Source organism: Chanos chanos, chromosome 11 (assembly GCF_902362185.1).
Source record: "Chanos chanos chromosome 11, fChaCha1.1, whole genome shotgun sequence".
In the NCBI taxonomy this organism is placed as follows: domain Eukaryota; kingdom Metazoa; phylum Chordata; class Actinopteri; order Gonorynchiformes; family Chanidae; genus Chanos; species Chanos chanos.
In genome coordinates this window covers 21,438,053-21,443,595 of record NC_044505.1, presented here as the reverse complement: position 1 = coordinate 21,443,595, position 5,543 = coordinate 21,438,053, and the positions used below count along the sequence as shown (strand labels likewise).

The window sequence follows — 5,543 nt, the reverse complement described above, 5'->3', positions numbered from 1 at the left end:
TCCCTCTCTGGTTTCAGCCACTCAACGATCCGCGTTGCCAACGGAGATCGGAATCACTCGCCTTTCTATACGGGAACGTCATCGCCGGATCGAGCTAGGTTTATGTCTATACTGTGGTGAGAGGGATCACTTGGTGTTGAGCTGCCCAATAAGACCGGTTCGCCCTCATGACAGCAAGAGGGAGGGGCTTGCCCAAGACACGACCCCTCATAAAGAGGCAAGCGCTTCCTCTTTCCTCGTGACTACCAAGCCATTCTTGCTCCCTGTGACAGTACGCTCAGGTGATTCTTCCCTTTCTCTTGCAGCCTTGCTAGATTTGGGAGAAGCAGGGAATTTCGTCCGCCTCTCCCTGGCTCAGACTCTGCACATCCCCTTACACGGACTGCCAACAACCGTGTCCGTTCAAGCTCTGGATGGGCTCCCCATAGGCAACGGCTTAATCACCCACATCTCCTCATCGATCCAACTCACCATGGGGGCTTTGCACCGGGAGGATCTGAAACTCCTAGTCTTCCCATCATCTACACATCCTCTCGTTAGTCAGAGCAGGACATCATCACCTGGTCGTATATGTCACTTTCCTCTGGACATCCTGGAATCACGCTCACCATCCAACTTCTCACAGCAAAATGTTGGTAGCCCACCTTAGTCTCTGGCGTCCGTCAATATGTAAGATCATGTTCCATCTGCGCCACTACCAAGTCCCCGAGGGAGGTCCCTGCTGGCAAATTGCTACCATTACCTATCCCACAACCCTGGTCACACACTGCAGTGGATTTCATTACCGACCTCCCTCCATCTGACGGAAACACCATGGTCTTGGTAGTGGCAGATCGTTTTTCGAAAGCTTGCCGATTAGTTCCTTTTACCTCACTTCCCTCTACCCTCCAGGTTGTGGACGCCCTCTTTAACCATGTTTTACATTGCTTTGGCCTTCCAGAGGATGTCATCTCTGAACGTGGCTACCAGTTTACCTCACGTGTCTGAAATGCACTCATGGAAAGGCTGGGAGTCATGGTTAGCCTCACATCTGGTTACCACCCACAGTCTAATGGCCAGGCGGAGCGAACCATCCTGGACCTGGGGAGGTTTCTTAGAAGCTACTGTCATCGCAACAAGACTGGTCACAGTTCTTTCCATGGGGAGAATACGCCCAAAACTCTCTTCATCATGTGTACACTGGACACTCTATTTCAGTGTATACTCAGTTATCAGCCTCCCTTGTGTCCTTGGAATCCGAGCCAGACCAAATCTCCCGCGGAGGATGATTGGTTTCGACGAGCGGAAAGGGTCTGGCAAATGGCACACATTCACCTCCGAAGGGCTGTTCGTCATCAAAAGATCCAAGCTGATCGCCACCGCTGGGATTCCTCAATATTCCATTCTGTAGTCTGGCTCTCAACTCGTGATCTCAAACTCCGCCTGCCCTGCATAAAACCCCCAGTTTGTGGGGTCATTCAAAATCCTCCGGAGGGTCAATCCAGTTTCATACACCCTTCAGTTACCACTCAATTACAAAATTTCACCCGCCTTTCATATTTCTCTTCTCAGGCCGGTGATTCCTGGTCCACTGACTGATGCGGTGCCCCAAGATTTGCCACCTCCGGCCCTGTAGATTGATGGAGCACCTGCCTACACAGTGCGCACTCTCCTAGACTCCAGATGCTGACGGGGCCGCATGCAGTACTTGTTGGACTGGGAGGGGTACGGTCCCGAGGAGCAATGCTGGGTCCCCTCCTCCGACATCGTAGACAACAACATCATTGCTGAATTTCCACGGGACCACCTAGATCGTTTCGCGCCTCACCCTCAGAGATGCCCCCTGGCCGGCGACGCTCCACGGCTGGAGCCGTGCATCAAGGAGGAGGTACTGTAACAACCTCGTCTCCTCCCTCGCTGGTTTCAGCCACTCAACAATCTGTGTCACCGGTTTTCTAATCACCAGTCTGCTCACTCATCATCTCCCTCACCTGTTCTCACTCCTGTGCACTCACTCACCTCTATATAATCTCTTCTGTTTTACCGGCATTTTGCGAAGTCTACATTTGCTACGAATGTATGTTGAGCGCTTCTTTGATAGTGGAACTGTTGAACTGTTAATATCTTCTTGTTATATCATTTTTATCTGGGTTTTGTTTTCTACCTCAAGTTTTGTCTTTTGCCTGTTCACTGGAAAGAACTGAGTCGCTGCCTGTCCTCCCCTGACTGTATCCACTCAGTTTGGTGTAATAAATTCTTTGTATCTCCGCACTTGTGTCCAGCTCTTTGGCAATCGTCTGACAGACTTTCACCTGAAATTAAATTTATTTGCAAAAATAAATCATTTCATTTTAACTGCCTTGCTTACAGCAAAACTGAAAAGTCGAGTCTGAAACTGAGTCATGTGAACACAGAACGCAGACCTCTTGTTTGTTTAGATTGCTATTATCTTGCCCTCATAACCCTTTCATGGTTTGTATGTTTGAAATTTTAGTATCATGGGTAATTGCTTACTTGATTTTTGTGTAAATTTGTGAATATTCTGTGTGTCCTACAGATAGTCATCTTTTTTTTTTCATTCTTTTGAGTGAAATGCCATTTTAACTGTAATAATAAAAATAATAATAATGGTAATAGACTGTAAACTGAACTGCAACATTATACTCTATTAAATAGTTTCAGTTTTGAGGCAGGAGTTTCCTGCGTAGGTTTCCCTTGGGAACTCCGGTTTCCTCCCACAGTCCAAAGACATGCAGGTTAGATGAATTGGAGACACTAAATTGCCCCTAGGTATGAATGTGTGCGTGAGTGTGTTTGTCTGTGTGTCTGCCCTCCGATGGACTGGCGACCTGTCCAGGGTGTTTCCCCGCCTTTCGCCCTATGAGCGCTGGGATAGGCTCCAGCACCCCCCGCGACCCTAATCAGGATAAGCGGCTTAGATAGTGAGTGAGTGAGTGAGTGAGTTTTGAGGCATTCAGTTGCTTGAAATGTTTCAAGTTATTTTAACTTTACCCACTGTACCCATACTAGCGCATTTGACCTCCTTCATAGAAGCTGTAGATTTGAGGCTGGATTGGGGCAAATACGCTGATGCTGTGATTACCCAAGCATGGTTCAGAAGCATGAGCTTAGCAGAGATGAAGCACTCTGACAGGACTCTGATAGTAGTTTCAGGACAGAGATGCTGGGGTGGAAGTTCTATCCTGACAGGAAACCAATGAATTGTAAGCCATAGTGTTGAAAACATAGTGTTATAAATAGCAGGTAACACTTTTCAGAGAGCGAAATACATGACAACTGATCTGAGTCTTTTCTCATTACAATACCTGCAGATTTGGAGGTAGTGAAAAATTTTTAAAGGTAAGCCATGGATTCCTTTACTCCTATAACAGAGAAACAGTAATTCAAACAGTAATTGTTACAGTAACTTTCAGATAATGATAATCTTTATCCTCTTCCTATAGCGAAGATCACTCTGGATCCTGAGGAAATTCCCATCACATTAAAACAGAATAGAAACAGCATCCACTGTCATAACCCAAACAACACTAGTCCAGATGAAATAAGGGAAGAGAGGAAAACGTTTGCATTATGTAAAGAGTTACTGAGCACAGGAAAGCAATACTGGGAAATTAAAGTGTGGAAGAAATCTAAAGACAAACTCTCATGGTGTGTGGGTGAGGCCTGTGACAGTGCTGAGAGATTTTATAAGGTCCCATTAACCCCAGAGAATGGTTCCTGGGTTCTGTCATATGAAGAGGAGCAGGGTGTCTTCATCAACACTGATCCAATACCACTGTCCTTTCTTAGTTTAATTAAACAGTGCAGATAAACAGTAGCAGCGCAAGTAAACATTGCCAACATCCAGGTAGCTCAGTCCACAACGTGGGATGTAAAGAACTTTGGTTCTACTGGGGATTGAACCCAGGACCTTCTATATGTAAAGCAGACATGATAACTACTACGCTATGGAACATGTGCTCTATTGCTAAGCATGAGTGTCTTCAGAGCCATGGGTGCTACTACCGTGTTGGAAATGATTTACGTGTTTATTTGCATATAGCATGGGGGAAGTGAGATCCGATCTCAAGTGGTCAATTTAGACACTTATTCTAAAGCCAGGTGTAAATGGACGTACTTAGAGCTGTCCAATTGTGATCGGATCACCAAAATCGGAACTTAATGCAAGGTGTAAACAGAGCCTAAGTTTAATTAAAGAGTGCAGGTAAAGTAAACATTGCCAACATGCAATGTAAAGAACTGTGGTTCCACTGAGGGTTTTGAACCCAGGACCTTCTGCGTGTAAAGCAGACATGATAACCACTACACTATGGAACCTACATACTATGGCAACTCAGGCATGAATCTCTTAAGAGCCATGTGTGCTACCACTCCTTTCTAAGTTTAATTGAAAGCTAATCCATTTCCCAGAATGTTTAAAATGGACAACGACAACATGTGTCTAATATTAGTTACCTTTGCAATAACCTTGATTTCAAATCTCAAAGTAAAAACCAATGTAGCACTTTTGATTGGTCACTTCTGGACCGTGTGGCCTGGAGCCAATAAGATCACAGCCTCACCTCTTGGCTACAGATGATGTTTTTAGGAAGAAAAAAAAAACTGAGTGGTGAGCTGTTGGACAACAGAAATGTTTCAGAGCAGACACAAAGTTAAAAATTCACTGAACATAGCGTAATTTCCTGGAGAGCCACCTTTTCCCATGGGTGCGTGAGCTCCCGAGCGCCCACGGAATTGGTGCCTATGTTTATAATAATATCAGAACACTTCACAAATAATGGCCATTGGTGCATGTTGCAGAGTGTTGAAACCACCACTGACTACAGGAGGAAAAACTACTCTCGCTGCACCAAGGTTGTCTCCCTCTTATGCTTTGCTTAGATGCTTCCACTGTGTGAAGGACGGCTTTGCAGTCACGGAATAAAAGGCATGACACATGCAGCATGATACCAAAGAATGTAGATGTAATTTTTTCCAAATGATGGTTCTCGAAGTGTTGGTTGTCCAAACCAGGTAGTAACAAGTGGAATCAAAATTTTAAAAAAAATACCGTGAAGAAGAAGAAGAAGAAGAAGAAGAAGAAGAAGAATGGTAACAATAACAATAATAATCATAATAATAGCAATAAATAGAACAAAAATCCAACTATTGGATTTGGAACTATTGAACAAACTGAATTTCAAACCAAAAATATATGCCTTAACTCAATTACTATGCTTTGAACAATTCTCATGCTACCTCAAAACCACCATGGTTGGGTTACTCTGGGGTTTTTAAGGCCTAGGGAGAAACCATCTTTAATTGAACAAAAATTAATTCATGACAAAGGAAATTAAAAACATGTTGCCAATCTACAAAACTTTACAGTTATAATGAGTTAAAATTAGTAATTCATGAAAATAATACACAATCAGAAATGTATAAATTAATATTTTGAAATGCCTGGGTCGATTATTATTCAAGCAATTTTAAAATCCACCCTATATCTTCTACCAACATAGACATCCTACAGGAACAGCATCATCGGCCAAAACTACAAGAAA

The 5,543-nt window shown here is 44.0% G+C and overlaps 1 non-coding gene across 1 annotated transcript; it reads right to left on the bottom strand.

Annotated features, from left to right (window-relative positions):
• Positions 1–4,242: 4,242 nt before the first annotated feature.
• trnav-uac (transfer RNA valine (anticodon UAC)) lies at positions 4,243–4,317 on the bottom strand. Its single transcript has one exon. It is a non-coding gene; the product is annotated as a tRNA-Val (tRNA).
• Positions 4,318–5,543: the final 1,226 nt, after the last annotated feature.